Source organism: Coturnix japonica, chromosome 4 (genome assembly GCF_054131305.1).
Source record: "Coturnix japonica strain WE chromosome 4, WE-NBRP24, whole genome shotgun sequence".
Lineage (NCBI taxonomy): Eukaryota > Metazoa > Chordata > Aves > Galliformes > Phasianidae > Coturnix > Coturnix japonica.
Window position 1 is genome coordinate 72,105,309 of NC_140666.1, and position 18,719 is coordinate 72,124,027.

The following is an 18,719-nucleotide window of genomic DNA, read 5'->3' on the forward strand; positions in this document are numbered from 1 at the left end:
AGGCTTGAGGGTGGCAGTAAAAATGAGCAGAGCAGCGATCGATCCCTTTCCCCCCGCCCCCAGACTCTGAAGGGGAGCGGCGCAGCCCCGGGTGTGCTCCAGGCGGCGCCGCTGCCCCGCGGATGGCGCTCGGCACTCCGCTGCTCCACGCGGCGCTCCCGCAGCGGGAGAGTTAACGGCGCCGTGCGGCGGTCTGCGGACTCTCGGCTTTCTGCACGTTACGGCATACAGGCCCCCAGTACATTTGATTTCTTACCCTATAATGCCAGGAGCTTGAAAAGATGCACTCTAAAATCCGTACTTCTCGAGAATCGGTTTTCCGATGTATTATATAGCTCTTCTGTCCTCACATCGCTCATGCTTGCTCTAATGTAAAAGGTAGAATTAAATTGAAGGCACTTATTGTAGCCACTTCTATAGTGTGCATTAAAATGGTGCAAACTTTTCTCAAATAGCAGGACAAAGATTGAAACTGGCTTTGCCTGCTGATTTATTTATATCTTAGGGGTTTTGTGTGCCTTTTTAACTGTTTGTTTTTCTCCACAGCATGGAGTGCACTGTGGATTTGGAGGCGAGTACAAAACAGTATCTCCTTCTGTAAGGGCATTTAAGTGAGTCTATGATTTGTTGTTCTATCTTAAGACATCATCAAAGTGAATATGAAGCACTCTACATTAGTACAAGTGATGGATTAGTATGAGCTTTTCTTTAAAAACAAAACAAAACAACAACAACAACAAAAAAAACCCACAAAGCTTTAGCTGCATTTCACCCATGAAAATAAGTGATGTACCTGCAAATTACTTCCTACCATACCCCTGAAATGTAATTGTTGTTGCAGATATTCTGTCCTTTCAAATAATGGGGAATATGTACACATCTGAAAAATGCTGTTGCATATTTTCAGGTGGCTGTAAATGCAGTCAAAGGTTGGAACAAAACAGAATTCCTGGGGATGCAGGTTTCTTCCATTTATCTTTCATTCCAGCTGCTTTGATTTTCTTCCAAGTTTGTCACAGATATAGAATGCATTATATATAGTGGACTTATAATGAAGCACACTCCACTCCACATCTGATTTAGGTATTTTCATGCTTAATTCACATTCACTGTGTTGCAAAGAATGGATGTTAAGTACTTACTCATGGCTCTGGAGCACCTCTGTACAATTCTCTTATTCAGATCAATAAAGTCAAAAGAGCACAAAACATAGAAGAGTACTGAACTGTAACAATACAGATGAAAATAAAAGTTTAAATTTCACCCAACCTACCTCCCTTTTACATATCTTCTGTCACCCACACTCCCTGCTCTCTGTTAGCTTTTGGATCATCTGATTTAACTGTATTGCCTGGGGAGGCTTCTGTGCAAAACGCTGTGCCACAGTGAGGTGTACAGAGATCTGTCACCCCAGTTCCTTACACACACCATCTCACAATGCACAAATCAAAAAGCTTTCGGCATTTACCTACACTTACAGCAGAGAGCCTGAGTGCTTACTGGATGCTAGAGAATAACAGAGACAATTGCCATCTCTTATCCCAAACTAATTATGATACTCTAATTTATTTATTTTTTATTGAACATCAAAACTGAAAATTGATATTGATTTAGGAATATATTCCTTTAGCAATCAAATGTCATTTTCTGTGTGCTACCACTGGTTAGGATGTTTGGAGCTTAAGGTAGTCTTTTGGAAACAGTAAAACAGGAACATCGTCCTTTGTTTAGACCAGTGAAAAAATGATTCAGGCTTCTTTTTCTAACTATGCAGGTTAAACAATAACAGTTTCCACCTCCTGTGTTCAACTGAGCATTCACGTGCCAGCATTATATGAAGCCCTAAATGTAGAAATGGATGCCTGGGGAAAACATATGCCGTATATACCGTGCACAGACAGTAAGGTGCTGGAACACTGGTAAGTTACTCTGAGATCCAAAAAAAATAATCACAGAAACTAGGGCCAGAAGGACCTCAAGATGTTGTTTACCTTTTTTCATCTGATAAATGTTTGTCTAAAATCTAAGAAAGGGAAAATTTGCTCCAGGTGCCAGCTTGAAAGACTTGGAGGAATGATGTAGGAAACAATTGTTTGCTTTCTGCAGTGGTTCAGAAGCTTTCTCATTCTTTCTAAGTAAATAGATTACAACAAAGACATCTGACTCCTTCACCACCTTCCTCCTGATGGAATCAATACACAATGCCCTGAGCTTTGACCAAGCACTCTGGTCAGAAAAAGGTAAAATTACTCTGTGAAATTTCATCTTCACCTGATGATGATTTCAGTATTCTTCTGCCAGACAGAGGCGATTAGTTGTCTTCACGACTCAGGAGAAATGCCATAGCTGTAGTTTGTGGATGAATGAGAACTACAGAGTAGTGATAATTCCTGACATTAATTGGATTCTGGCTGTGGATCAAGAACTCTCAATCTGTCTTGCACCATTAGCAGCTTAGAATTGACTGTACTTTGTAACAGGATCTGCAGAGTTTTTCCATGATGCTACTGCTTTTAGATTAGGTGACTTTTATTTATGTAAAGGGTATGTCTCTGTTAGCACTTATAAAAAGTGTTTGTGTGCCTCTTCCTACGACAGCATGAAGAAGGCTGGCAACATGTGAGGGTAGTATTCAAAAAATGTGTTAAGAGCAGAAGGGAGAGCTTCTGCCATTATTTTAATAAAAACACTGGTGTTGTGATTTTCCTTTTGTTTTGTTTTTAAGTCTACCTTCTCTATAGAAAAAAAAAAATAAATAACAATGCTATTTGATAAAGACCGTTGTTTCTTGTGTTCACAAAAATACTTGAAGAAATTATCAGTTTGACAGCAGTCATGTCCCATTTCTGTTCTTATTCTTTTCTGTCAACAAAGCAGCCACTTGTACCAATAACATACCCCACTGCAGTTGTCTGGGCCTCTCATCACTTGTTGTTGCCCCTTGCTTCTTTGTCCCGGTGTAGCTTCAGTTTGCAAGGTACTCCTTGCAAACTCCTCTTAACTCTCCACCTCCTTTGAATACAAGAAGTTATGCTGATACACTTGCAGCTGTTATACTGCTTCAATGGTTACTTTACATACTTACACTCTAAAATATAGCCTATAGTAGGTGTTGTTTCCTGTACTCCACAACTGCTTGCTTCATATAATTCTTTGGCTGTAAATTTTGCCATATGGAGCACAGATAAAGTTGTATGGATTTACCCCAGTGATGCATAGCATGCTGGTGCAGTTCTCTGCCATTCCCTAAAATTCTTTATTTTTAACATGCGTACATTCACAATAACCTAGCAACCAAGATAAACTCACCTGACTGTTCAGTGTTGACTGAAACTGGAACCTTCCGTTACTGTTCTGGAAGAGATGTGATTCTCAAATGTGGTTCTCAGCTTTTAGATCAAGGTATAATCTGCATGAAAATTTCCTTCTCTACTTCTTTATTTATTTATTTATTTTCCCTAATCTGTAAATAATTAAAATTTTAAAAGTCTTTTTTTCAGCTATAAATGCAACAAAACATCAACTAAATTCTAGGCAAAATAGTAGCAGCCTTAGTCTTCTTTATTTTACATCAGTTGAAATCAGTAGAAACTGTTCAGAATCAAGAGAGAAGGGAGAAAATGGTGGGAGAACACTGTTGCACACAGGTCTATTAATTATTAATACAATTTGAATAATGGTGACTCATGTTCTGTTATTGTTACACATTAGCTTTAGGGGAGCTATTGTTTGCTATTGTGAGCTGCCTTTCTTTTTCTTTGCTCTCATGGCATATCTTACTCCCTTTCCTGTCGTTTCATTTTTATGCATGAAGAAAATCACAGTAGAAGATCCAATACTAATTACATCTTCATTAATATCGGAAAAGTTATCTTAATAATAAACAGAACAATCAGGAGATTAAAATAAGAGGAAATATTAAAAGATGGATACATTTTTTAAGGAAAATATGAATGCATAGATAAAAAATCAAGAACACTTTAGTCTTTAAGGTTTTTATACAAACTGGGGGGGAAATCTTAAGGAATTTAAACTAAAAAGAAAGAGCAGGTACTGAGCCAAAGTAAATCAGCATTAAATAACCGATTCCAAAGGAGCTGTGCTGATACATACTGTAAATACAGCTAAAAGTATTTGCACAGATACATATAGCAAATAGGCAGGGCATTTGCCTGATTTTATGACACAAAAGGCTAATGTTGCCATTATTGATGATTCTGAAAATGTTGTCTGTGTATCAGTGAGCAGTCTGTGAGGCTTTAATAAGAATTTATTCTGTCTGTGCTAATCTTCAAGAAATTTTGAAGCTGTAATTGATGCCTGTCATCATTTCAGAAAGTTTTACTGATCCATTTTTGCATATCCTGGGGTATGATATTTTGCTGAAACTCACAACTTGACACATTGTGATAAGGAATATTTTCTAAAAAGACAACTTTGGTTTTAAAGACTTTAACTGAAGGACAGATATCACATCCCAAAGTCATTTGTTATAGTGTTTAATTATCTTCACAAGTGGGAACAAACCACTGAGGAAATTAACCTATGTTATGCACAAATCCATTGTGTATGTGATGAAAGGCATTACTCCTTAAGGAAATAATGTGATTTAAGGAGCAAGAAATACAAAATCACTCTGTTTTATGCAAAAATTCTTTTTCACTGAAATTAACAGGTCCATGACATATTTTCAAGACAAGAAATACTACTGATTGGTTGACCAAATGATTGAGGACTTTTTAAGCAACAGCTTACTTTGAGTGCTTGTGAGTTTTGTGATTATATTGCTCATCTTCATTAAATGTTATTGCTTTTGCAATCTACATGGAATATATATGCTGTATTATTATATATTAATATTTTATTTATACTGCATATACACTTCAGAGAAGGGAGGGAATGAAGGAGAGAGGAGAACGAGATGCCTCTTTATGCTGAAGGACAGCAGGCAATTCAGAACAAGTGAAAAACATCTTGATTTGTTAACATGTGCTGTTTGTGAATTTATAGTGCAGTTATCTGAGTGATGCATTAATCTTATTAACTACACGGGAAGTACTTTGCAAATGGAGGAAAGGATTGCACTGTGTTTTGTTTTCCATCTTGGAGACACATCCTACTAACAGGGTTCTTTCCACATATTTCTAAAAGAACTAAATGAGGTTTTTAGCTCTTCCTAGTAATAGTCTGCTAAAATTACCGTAAATTTATAGCAATTATGGTATTGTACACAGCAAACTCTGGGAAAAACCTCTGAAAAATTTATATGGCATTTTTCAAATGGCTTAAAAATCACCAAGTATATGTTAGTATTTATCCGATGACTGGAGTCATTACTGGCATTTTTATTCTTTTGTTGACTCCTAACAAATTCCTCCAAAGTTCCCTCCTTTTCCAGTCTGGAATCCCCAGATGATGAACACTTCACTCCACTCCACATTTCATTAAATACTCTGAAGCTTTTTAGATGCATCTATTTTTAAATATTTCTTGGTAGGATACAGTAAAATTAGTTATACTGACACTGTGAACAGTGTATATTCATATTTTAAAAAGAATTACTGACTCATCAAAGTATGGTACTGCTAGCATATTTCTAATAAAATGTGTTATTAATCTAACACCTGCTTTCTTGCTGACAGATAAATTCCTTGGTTTGTTCATTCAGAAATACTATGAGCTATGGGAGATATGCCACCTAGTACCTAATAAACAATACAGAATGTCTAATAGTGTGAAAAGCATTCCTTGTGTTTCATCAACTAAATAAATAGACACATTTTCTGATGTTTCTAAGTTTTCAAAGGGTTAGAAAAACAGTTACATTAATGTGTGTAAAACACTGCTATGAGGTAGATGGGCTGTGTTAAGATCTATGTGCTAGAGTTGAGGTAACCAATTCAAGATTATTTCAGTCTTTCCTTGTAGAATGAGGTAAAGCCAATAACTGTTTTTCATGGTGGACTGAGATTCCACACATTAAAATACACCATTCATAATCAGCTATATGATAAATTGTTCATGTAGATAAGCCATGAACTGCATTCAGCCAGCATAGGGATTATTGTTACTAAGTCCCATACATAGATCAAAAGATGTGCCCCAGTGTGCATTAAAATCCTCTTACAGTGTAGAAATCTTTAAGAAGACACAGAATATGTTACATTGACATAGAAGCAGTAAAGGAATTCTCTTTATAAACAAATCTTGATTTTTATTGCCTTAAGGAATCACATTACAGATTTCAAGGCTCTTCAACTCCATTAAGACTGCTAGAAGCAGGCATTCTTACACTAAACATCTCTAATTCTGTACAGAAGAAACAAACAAACAAACAGACAGACAGACAAAAAACTGTTGTATTTATAGTTTTATTGTTGATTTTAGTAACAGTTATTAAAAAAAAAAAAAAAAAAAAAAAGCCTTACAGATTATCACATACTGGAGCATAATCTGGAGTAATATTGCAGTTGTAGTTACATTTGTGCTGTTGGGTCAAGTTGCCCCTGTGTATTTCCTTTAGTTTTATTAATGTTCTATGAGAAATTAGTTTTGACACTTTCTATATTATATATTCTGATTGTGAATGGTTATCTTACTGCAGAATACTGTGAGGGCTAGTAGAGAATGCTGGCAATGAAATTCTATTAACTTGAGCCATATGTTGTGACCTTAAAGTAAATTATATAACTGCACTGGCAAAATATCTAAATTAGAATTCTGGTTTGGGTGCAAACTCAAAGACTGAAATTAGCTTGACTATAATCTCACAAGTCACATCAGAAAATAATGCAAAAACACACTGCTAATATTTGCTGAAATTGTCAGGAAAACTGACTGAGGGGGGGAGGCTGTGGATAATGTCTTGATTGTAACTGTAGATAAAATAGAGAATAATAAATTAATCTAATCTTGATGCAACTCAGCACTCACATGCAAAATGAAGTCAGGAGACTTGAAGATTTTCTCTAAGGTACATATATAATGCTTTGATTAGAAATGGGAATTTAATGAGCATGTTCCATGAAATGTTATGTCATTTACATATTACAGAAAGTGACAAATTTTGCTCAGAATCTAAAAGGAGTTAAGATATTTTTTCTGGAAACAAAATTTTCATTTTAATCATTAATAGTGTTTATTAGACAGCCTAAAGTGTGTCGCTATGTGTCTGGCTACATTTTGCCTCCAAAATATATGTATTTCTGTGAAAACTTGAGTGATCTTCTTCCTAATATCATCCTGAGGCTGTGCGTAACCTAAGAGCAGATGTATCTCAAAATACCATGTCATGGGAACAGAAAAAGAATATTTTAAAGCATTCAGCTTATATGTGCAATAGTGTGTTAGACATGAGGAGAGTTGTTCTTCCAGAAATGAACTCAGGCTCTGGAAGACAGATTATCCTATTGACTAGACAAAGATTTTAAGGTACCCTCTTTACCACCATTTGAGCAAGCAATGTGAAGAGACTTAGAAGAAATCTTAACCAGGTATTATCTCAGAACATGAAATTAGTACCTACTACTTGTTACTCCCTATTTCATTCTGTTTGACTGGTTGTGGCTTTTATTATCACTATTTATTTATTTATTTATTTATTTATTTATTTATTTCCAGGGAATGCAAGAGGTTCCCATTTGAAGTGTAGGAAGTATGCAGTAAGAAAAGAGAAGAGAAATGAGATTGACCTAGTGAGTGGCAACCCTGCCCATGTCATGGTGGTTGGAACTAGATGATTTTAAGATCTCTTCTAACCCAAGCCATTTTGTGATTCTGTGGTTCTATGTTCTATTGTTCTATAAGGCTCATTTTACTTTTCATGTCAGTTGTGGTAATCTGTTTATGAGTAAAATTAATTCAGCTTGTTTCTAGTTTTATTGTTGTTTTCACTGCTTCTTAGCTTGCACATTCTCTGATGATATAGTTACTGTCTCCATAGCTGTTCAGCTGGAACATTTGTAGTAGAATTGTGTCATTTCAGCTTGTACCTATAATAGAGGAAGATATGATTGACTGTTGGTCCAGGTCTTTTCTGGTGGCAAGGATGCAGAATAGCATCGTATTCAGTATCACACATTTTTATTCTCTACACAACCTGGACAAACGCTAAAGCCATTTGGAAAAGTACAAAAAGTAATATGGGTCAGCAGCTGCCTTAGATAAATGGAGAGATTGCTGGAATCAAGAGGAAATAGCAGCATACTGCAGTGGTTCTGTTTCCAAGTTTTACAGCCCAGTTATTTTTGAGGCTATTTGTTATTTATAGGTACTGTTTCTTGCAGTATGATTTGATGCATGTGATGCACTCTTGCAGCTCTACTGAAATTCAGATCCATGTTTTCTTTAGTTTCCACTGTAATATTATATCTTTTTTAGTTCTCATGAGAAATAGAATCCAGTGACAGGACAACTGCAAATAGTAACTACATTTTTGGCAAGAGATATCGGATCTGCTTGCTTTTATTATGGGATGAGTAAAGAACAGTTTACCATGCTAGAACATCACAATTCTCATTTACTATGAGAACCTGCAATCATAAGTGATGCTTTCAGTTATCATGCCACATCTACCTTTTGATTTGTTTGTCGTTGGGTAAAAGTAACATGCTGAATGGGCAGTCCTACAGCATGTGTTCCAGCTTAGCTTACAGATGGGCATTTCAGAGATTAGAGCCTTATTTTCTGGAAATATAAATCTAGGTTGAATCAGATGCTCTTTGTTTTTTATTTTTGGGTTGTTTTTTTTTGTTTGTTTGTTTGTTTTGTTTTTGTTTTTGTTTTTTGTTTCTTTGTTTGCTTTCATCTTGGACATGATGAGGGGGAAATTCTTTTTGTAACCCCTGAAGTAAATCTATGTCTCACTAAATCCATCATAACTTTAAGCAATCTAACATCTTGTGCCTACCTAAGTAATCTGGAAGAATCATGATGATATGAGGGAGGACTTGTGCAGCTAAATAAAAAATAAAAAATTAAAAATTAAATACTGGAAAATAAGTCATAGTCCACCTGACACCGTACATAAATATCATAATATCAACTTCAGACTAGTAAGCATAGGGAATACTTAAAAATAAGAATATTTTAACCTAAGGTTGATTTTGGAACTGTAGAAATAAATGACCGTCTGATATGCACAAAGGTAAAGAAGTCACCCAGGTCCCATTTCCAGGTAGGATGCTGTTTGCTTGCTTTCCCAAATGGAACACAGTCTCTTCAAAAGTAATGACACTGACACATCTTTGCACTTCTTGTAGTGAATTTCCTCATTTACACTGTAAACTTTTGTTAGTAAGAACAGTCTGTGGGAGTAGGATTTTAAGCCTCACTTGGGCCTAAAAGTACCTGCAGCAGAAGCAACCAATAACACATTCCACTCACACTGAGCACTTACAGGGAGATGAAAACTGAGAATATTTTTGCACTGAAATCTATATTGTTTATCTAGTGTGTGTGCACTCCTTTGCACATTTTTGGAATTTCTATGTTGATTATTTTCAAATAATTGGCAGAGGACAGGGAGAATGGAAATGAAAAAAACAAAAGAATATTAACTTACTTGAGACGGAACATTTTATTCTTATGTTTATTTACCTGCCTAATTTTGATCTACCCTGTTCTGACAAGAACAGTGGAAATGTTTTGAAAAGCTTATTGAGAGAGCCTAAATTTAACTTCTGAGCTGGTGATAGCACCTGTAAACTTCACTGAAGAATTCAGCAGAAATTGCAGGTGTTCAGCACCAGTTTGGATTAGTTATAGAATCATAGAATGGCCTGGGTTGAAAGGGACAACAGTGATCATCTAGTTTCAACCTCCCTGCTATGTGCAGAGTCTCCAAACACTAGAGCAGGCTGCCCAGAGCCAGATTCAGCCTGGCCTTGAATGCCTCCTTTCATGGCAAATATTACCTTAAGGTGAAATAGCCAAGCAATAAGACCCTTTATAAAACTGATGGGAGACGCTTAATGACAGTAGAGTAAATGGTGCTGCTGTTGTAAAGCTTCATGCTTCTTTTCAGATACGTGTATGTACTTAAGTCATAAGTGTCCTCATATTGGCCAAATTATATGACTTTGTGATGGCAGATACATTTAGCAGTTCATCATTCATATCCCTTTGGTTAAATGTTGGCTAATCTAGATCTCTAGAGGTGGATTGCATGATTAATCTTTTTTACCTGTGATTTAACTAATTTCCCTGTCACTTAATAAAATACCCTCACCAATAACAATGCTATGTTAAAACATATAATGATACTTCAACTTTTCCAGTGAATTAGTCTAACTAGCCTATTATGTTAATACAGGAGTTATTAAGTCACTCATTAATTCTGTCTAAAAGTATGACACTCATGGAAGCAATTTGTGTTTGGTATAATTGCCATCATTTGAAAATTGATTTTTGTGAGGCAAACCATTTTTTAACATATTCACTTCCTTCTTATCAATCTCATAACTAATACTATATACTACCTGCTCAGACATTTCATAGCCCAGTTTTAAGATTAAATCATGCTGAAGCATTGCCTAATTCTTTCCTTGATCTATACCTTGCCTTTCAATATTAAATCAGCCTGCAAGCCTCTATACTGTTTGCATGTCCTTGCCACGCTGGAAAGTGTCACAAGCTGAATGGTATAAAAACATAAAATATTTCAGCACCAATTACAGAGTTACAAAGGTGTCTTTAGGTAGCTGTGAGTGATCAATAAAGATTTTCTATCGGGAGTTCCCCAATGAGTGAAATACCTTGGATCTTGACCTTGCACTTTACACTTCATTCTATGATATATTATGTGTCAAGATTTAGCAGATGGTGAGGGATGCAATAGGAGGTGACTACATTACACCTCACTCTTGACTTTATTTTTGACTGACGCTGACTTTAACTGCAGTGTTTACATTACTTTGTCATTGTCTCTTCAAGCTGAGAATTGGAATGTTGGGACTGGTGCTCTGTCATCTCCCACAATTTTTTTAATTTTAATTTTTAATTTTAATTTTTATTTTTTGCATTGAACGCACTTTCCTTTCTCTGCTTTCCTTTTGCACACCATTTCCTCTCTGCATTTTTTTCCCCAGTACCCATGTCAACTCCAGTTTATTTTCCCTTTATTGTTTTTTTCCTTAGTTGCAAAGTTTTGTTGGAAGAGTAAAATAAACAAACAAAAAATCTGAAATGCAGTTTGTCCAGCATGCTTTGCTCCTGTAGTCAAAAAAAAAAGGGGGGGGGGGGGGGGGGGGAGAACTGCAGTTAAAAGAACACAAAATAATCAATGGTTATCAGTTTCTGGAGCAAACAGATTGGGCATAGTATCCCTTTTATATAGAGTTTAAAAGAAATGATATTGCAGGTGTTAATGAGCCTGAGTTGTTGCTATTTTAGTAAAAGTTCTTGACTAGCTGAAACTTCATGTGCTGCAGATTATTATTTTCATAGATGATACTATAGTTACGCTGCTATTTTCCAAAAATGAAATCTGTCCTTCTCTTTCCATTCATCAAAACTACATAAGCAACAAAATGAAATTTATAAAATCTGCTCAGGGTGATGGTTTTCAAAACAGAGTCCTAGGATTTGGCTATCTCCTTTAATGTCATTGCATCCACGTGTCTAAATCCCCAATTATCACTTAGAAAATGCACTAGCTGTTGTCAGACTTATAAGCATGATTATACATGAGGTGCTGAAGAGGGAAGATAATCATACTGTTGCATAATTGTTTTTCTCTAATATGGATAGCACTGGGTTTTAAGTCAGACACTGAACGAATGCCTGATATATATTCATTAAAAGGAAAAGTAAAGCTTGACTAGAGCTCATAGTGTCGTTGTACAGCATTTAAAAGAATTAGGAATACAGACCTAGCTTCACTGGTAAGCACAGATGAGTTTCAGTATCAAGAGAAGAGAAGAGAAGAGAAGAGAAGAGAAGAGAAGAGAAGAGAAGAGAAGAGAAGAGAAGAGAAGAGAAGAGAAGAGAAGAGAAGAGAAGAGAAGAGAAGAGAAGAGAAGAGAAGAGAAGAGAAGAGAAGAGAAGAGAAGAGAAGAGAAGAGAAGAGAAGAGAAGAGAAGAGAAGAGAAGAGAAGAGAAGAGAAGAGAAGAGAAGAGAAGAGAAGAAAAAGGTGGTGACCTAGCTTAGAGGATATTTAAAATGTTCTCAACAAGGAAAAAGATGTGGAATATAGTAATACTGTAAGATGATGAAATCTGTAGGGTATAAGAGAAGAGATTACAGTTAATCTCACAACTGAATGAGTTTTAAGAATGTGATTAAATTTACACAAGTAAGGTAGACGCCAGACTGAAATGTTGGAGGAGGATGTCATAGCTGGGAAACCAGCCATTGTCCTAAATGTTGTCATAGTTCATTCTTCATAAATATCTGTGCTGTTGACAGACATTTTTGAAAGTGTGTGATTCCACAAAAATCTGAATTGAATACTTGAAAATTAATTGTAGAAATTTGAGAATCAATACTTGGGATCTTTAATCTTTAAAGAAGTATTATGCAGCTATCATAACTATGTACAAATCTGTTTTACAAAACTGCCAAAGAAAAAAGTGGGGAAAGGTAAAATTCTGAATCCCTTTGAAGTCAAGACAAAAAATCAGCTTGACTGAGTTGGAACCAACATTTCCCAGTGATTAAATGAAAAGCACAATATGCACAGCAAACAACATGTGCATATTTATGCAGATGCACAATTTCATCTCAAAATTAGTTAATCACGGACAATCTCAGGTAACAAATATATATTTAAAAAAAAAAAAAAAAAAAAAAAAGAAAAGGAAGAGCAAGGGAATAAATGTTATTCATTACTTATCAACGACCTATATTCATAATAAATGCTCTCTGGCATAACATTTACCAGCACATGAAGAAATACAAAAAATCCTTCTTTCTCCTGAGTTCTGTAGTTTAAACATAAAAGTAAACTTCTTGATACAACCACTGTTTTGTTTTGTTGTTTGTTCTTTTTTATATGAAAGGACACATAGTTCTCATTTCAATATACATTTTCATTATAAAACAGATCCCATGAAACAAGAATTTACATTCATTGAATGTGAATGTTCCACTAATTTCACTGGGACTATCCCTAGAATATACTGCATCCAAATTGACAATGAATAAGCTAACTTTTGTGTTTGTTTAATTATATATCTAATTATCTCCCTGAATTTCACCTAGTAGCAATTTTAATTGTCTAGCTGTTCAAGATTTTCCTTTAATATAGACATATTTGGTGGAATATTTGATATAAATATTTAGAAAATGAGAACACCGTGGTGATAATGATGTTTTTTTCACTTAGAGCACTGACAAAAGATTTAATGATTTGTTGTGCATGCTTATTTTTTTGTCTGCTTTATTTTGACTGTGCCTAATTAACCCTTGAAGAATAAATGATCTCCAGAGTTTACTGTAAGACATACATTCAACCAGTGAAGTCCAGATAGCTTTGGCAAATTACAAGAACATCTGTGACATTTCCTAACAGTCAAAATCTGAGCTGCAACAGGGCTGTATGCAGTTCCACACAATTCACCTTGAAAAAGCACATAACCTTGGAATGAAAGTCTGCTTTTAAGTGAACCTAAGCAGCACTTGATCTTATTTTGACAGCTTGTCTTTGATGGCATGCATGTATATATCCTTCAGGAAGTTAATGTAAGGTACTTACTTTCAGGTAAGCAGTGAATTTAATATATTGGAATTATCCTTCCTTAAGAATCTCACTTGCAAAATAAATCTGCAGTCACTTACAAAAGCTTTAGCTTTAGGCACTAAAGTGAAGTGACCTAATAGCTAACTCAACCTTTTGAAAAATAATTACCTGAAGAAAATGTACCTGTACTTCTGATTGTAGTGAGTTCAGAAGAAGATTTTTCATTGATTTCAATAGAAGTAAGCTTATGTATGTTGTGATCACTGCATCTCAAAGGGAATATATTCCACATTCAAACTGGGAATTAATATTTCTGTATATACTTGAAGTCTAGGCCACTTGGATTGAGACAGTGCTGCTTACACCCTCACATAGATTGTTTTTAGTCTACTGGAATATAGTATGCAAAATGCCTTCATACCACACATTCTACTTGAATGAAAATACATTGGAGAGCTAAATTTAGTTGTGGTTCATGACACACAAAAATAAACAGAGCTGACAAAACTACTGATCCTGTTAAAAGATGGGTGTCTCTTCTTTAACACAGATTTTAATATTAGCTTTCTCTTTAAAAAGCAGTTATGACATATTTTTCCATTACTTCAGAGTCCTGTTTTAGGATCATCACTTCAGCATAAGATGCTTTACCATACACAACTCAGGCTTTTCAAACTAAGTTACAGAAATTTAGGCGGAGAACAAATCTGATCTAATTAATTCACCATATAGTGAGCCTTAGTGTGTGATTGATATGTATTACTTTAAAATACTTTTGCTTATGAACTGCAATCCAGGGCCAAAACTAAGGTGTAATATACTGCTAACTGTGCAAAGCATGCTTGTTTTCCCTTTTACTGCTTTAAATCTTTAGAGTCGGATCAATCTCTGCCCTATTTTGCTGTAATTTATTTTTAATAATACAAGAAATGCTCCCCTAAGTCTCTGATGCAGTTTTTCTGAAGTCGGAGAAGAAAGTTAATTTGAACACATCTGCACTGTCAAACATAATTGCTTCATAACACACTTGCATGCTGATTCAGTACATCATTCTGTCATTTCATTTATGTGAAAGAGGTGGCAGTGTAGCTCACAACAGTGAGCTGCAGAAATGGGCATTTGCAGCAGGAGAAAATTCAGAAACATTTCTAAGGAATTACAAAGATCAGTAGATGATTAGAAACAACCTATTTATGTAAAACAAATAAAAGTGATTTAAAAAAGTAAAATGAAATTCTGGCTAAAAGACACAAAATTCATTCAAGAAAAAGGAGTCCAGCCAAGAACCAGAAAGATGATGAAGGGCCTGGAACATCTTCTGTGTGAGGAAAGACTGAATAACCTGGATATGTTCAACCTGGGGAAGAGAAGATTGAGAGGGGTTCTGATTAATGCCCATAAATATCTCAAGGAAGGTGGAAGGCAAGAGGATGTGGCCAGGCTCATCTCAGTGGTATGCAGAGATAGTACAAGGAATAATGGTCTAAAACTTGTACATAGTAAGTTCTGTAATAATGTTCAGGAGAATTTTTTTATGGTAAGGGTCACTGAGCACTTATGTTGCCCAGAGTGGCTGCGGAGTCTCCTTCTATGGAGATATTCAAGGTCCATCTGGGCATTTCTCAGTTGGACCTGTTGTAGGGTACCTGCTTTGGAGGGGGGTCAGACTTGATGATCTCTTGAGGCCCCCTCCAACCCTTGTGATTCTGTGTAATTCTTTTATGCATGTATGTGTAAAATTTATTTGTGGTTTTATATGGTTTGGGACAATATTTTTATTTCACTTTAGGCCTAACTTGAGAGAGTACTTGCATACTAGAAAATAGTATTTTTAACTTGCAATTCCTTAGAATTCCTCAGGGTCCCTAAATATAGATGCTGATTTGCTGACCCTGAAAGAATGAGTTTATTATTTCTTGTACACACCTGACATGTACTATGGAGCACAACAAAGAACTTATTATGGTCCAGCTTTTGTGAGGAACAATGCTTTCTGGGGGTACATTTTGTGTAAATTCAAAGAGGGATTTGACTAACTGAGATATCAGAATAAAAACAGCCTTTTCTTGTATTTTACCATCACTGATAATTTTGTTAGACAGTAGTTTGTACATACTGATAACGCCATTTGGATTGACCTTTGAAGCAAAAATACTAAGTCAGGGTCTGAAACAGTGTGCACCTGGTGGGAAGGCAGGGCCAACCAAGGGATACTCAGGTGAATGCAGTGCACCTGAGTGACTGGAAGGGGTGCAGCCAGGATCCACCCCTTTCCAGAACTCATTTAAGCATTTAAGGGTTGACAGTAGAGGCAAGAATACCTTGATGGAGATTCTTTCCTACCTGATGCTTTTTTTTTCCCTAGTTCCACCCTCCCCTCCCCCCCCCCCCCCTCCCTCCCCCCTTACCTCTTTTTCTGCAGTTGCTGTGTTTGAGCTTGTCCTCATTTGCTGCAGCCAAAGCTTTGCCACCCTCTCATTATCACTGTAGTTTCCATCGCGCTATAGTGTTACATCCTTTAATAACAGAATTCTGTCTGTTGGTTATGACACCAACACAGAGCTTCTGGAGGCTGCACTGCTACAGAATTACATTGTCCCTTCACAGGGCAGTGGATAGTTCCTAGTACTGTGTAAATGGCACAAGAATCACCAGGTGTTTTCATGAGCCCTGAGTGGAAGACACAGATAACTGTGCTCTGGACTGTTTCAAGCATGTGTGGAGGGAACTGCTTCAGTGAGCATCAGTTACCTATAACTGCACAGGCAGCTGGAGATCTGTGCCTGGAAAGGTAGGCCACAGAAGTACATGTTTGAAGTTGTCCCATGTGTGCATCCTTCTGAGGTGTCAGTGCTGCATTGTACCCAGGGCAGGCTCTGACTGAGCAGCTGAGAGAAAGCAACTGTGTTGCTTTACAGAAAGCAAGTTGTATTTTTAAAGGCAGGGGGCTTCCAGCTATCTGAACAACAGTCTTTTCAGTGACTCATGCCAGTTGGGGTTTTTCAGTATTTTACAGGGTTGTAGGTAACTGAAGATTACTGAGCCCCATCTGTGCTCAGAACATTTTAATGGGATTAACTGGTTCAGTGAACCTGCACACTGTATTTAAAAAGCCTGTAGCAGTTCCCTAACGAAAGGTATAAAGGAAGAAATGGCGAAAAGTTAATACATGGACTTATTTTCTACTCTGTTCAGTCCCATACCTCACATTTGATGGCTAGCTGGAGGGAGGGAGATCTGAAACTGTCCCTCCTGGAAGCAGGGGAGGAAAAAAAGAAAAAAGGACAGAATTCAAGGTAGTGAAAGACTTCATTAGAAAACTTCAATAGCCAGCAATTTAGTGAGTGTAATTAGAACACCTAGCTTGGTATATTTGACCATCCTATTACAGAAGAAATTCATTTACAGAGAAGATGGTTCTGAAAGATCTAACTTAAGACTCATACATGTGTTTAGAAAGACCATACTGAAGAACTACACAACATTTTAACTTATTCCTAAGTATCTTAGCTGTGAGTCTTGAGGCGTTAACATCCACCCCACCACAGGCAGTAAATGGCCTGTAGTTCACAGAAGAATGTGGGTCAAACAAACACAGCACTAACACCAACTTTTAGCCAGCAGCCAAACACTGGGGAGATAGAGGAGCTTTTTAGAGGAGGGGAGGAAGAAAAAAGTACACTGAATTCTATAGCACGAAGATAAAATCTTAAACTTAGTTCAAAAATAAAAACGGGAGGAGGGCGAGGGGGAGGGAGAGAAAGGAAAAAAGTCACAATTGTTAGAGGGTCCAGCAAATAAATTCAGTGCTGAAACATTGTTGCCTATTTGGAAATGGCCTCAAGATGTGCCAGTGGAAGTTTACGTTGGATATTAGGAAGCACTTCTTTACAGAAAGGGTAGTTAAGTACTGGAATAGGCTCCCCAGTGAGGTGGTTGAATCGCCATCCCTGCATGTGTTTAAGAGCCGTTTGGATGTGGTGCTTAGGGATATGATTTAGCAGAGGGCTGTTAGAGTTAGGGTACTATGGTTAGGCTGCGGTTGGACTTGATGATCTTCAAGGTCTTTTCCAACCTGGGTAATTCTATGACTCTATGATTCTATTTGGAATAATTATACTCTCTAAGAATAGAGATGGTGAACATGGTTTCTTTTTTTAACTGTTGTTTTACATAATTTTATATATTCAGTATCACTTATGTCCTTGCTTTTACCTTCCATTAACTTACTGGTGTCTTGTGATACTGTAATGCCTGAATAGATACATCTATATTTATGTGTACGTGCGTATGTGTGTTTAAATAAAGAGAGGAACTTTCACAGCCTGGTTCTGCTTGCTGCACACTGGTGTACCAATTACTGTTGAGAAAATACACCCTTAGAAACTGTGCACTTACTATGCTGCATCCAGGTGGTGACTATTCCCTGCTTTTAAGTAATTCTTGCCTCTTTTCCTACTTTTTCTATCGCCCACTTTCCCATCCCCATCACCCTAATTTTGGTATTTGCTGCTCTCCCTTCCCCATCCCCTCTGCTGTCTATTATTTCTAATAAACTGGTCGGAACATTTGAATGCTTTTCTTCTTAATCTCATGCCGGGCATAACATATCAAAAGAACCTTGCCTCACTCCTAAATTGGAGCGAGACACCATGCACTTAAAGCTCAAAAAAACTGAAAAGACTTTGAAATCTAAGGAAAAGCAGATTCCTTTCATCCCGATTTATTCCTTAAACTACCAGATGAACTCTATAAACTAAACACAGAAGGCTGTAGAAGGTGGATTACACAGCACTATCTGGTATTAATGGCTGAGTTCAGCCCTGGAGTAAAGGCACAGTGTAGACAACACAACCTTTTTGTAGGCTGCTTTCCCTGTTACTGATTTGTCCTTGTGCACCTGGGATATGGAGTTACACAAGATAACTACACTCACTGACACCATTGTAAACATGTAATTTGCACTTTGAATAGCTCCTCCACAGCACTGTAGACTGCATGCTGCACTGCATGCACTTTGTGTCACAGCTATTCAATTAT

General features: G+C 36.6%; 1 long non-coding RNA gene across 1 annotated transcript; it reads left to right on the forward strand.

The window, feature by feature from the left end:
- The first annotated feature begins 208 nt into the window (after nt 1-208).
- LOC116653318 (uncharacterized) lies at nt 209-11,183 on the forward strand. The gene is made up of 3 exons (XR_004306880.2): nt 209-611; nt 1,775-1,919; nt 7,621-11,183. It is a non-coding gene; the product is annotated as an uncharacterized LOC116653318 (long non-coding RNA).
- The last annotated feature ends 7,536 nt before the right edge of the window (nt 11,184-18,719 follow it).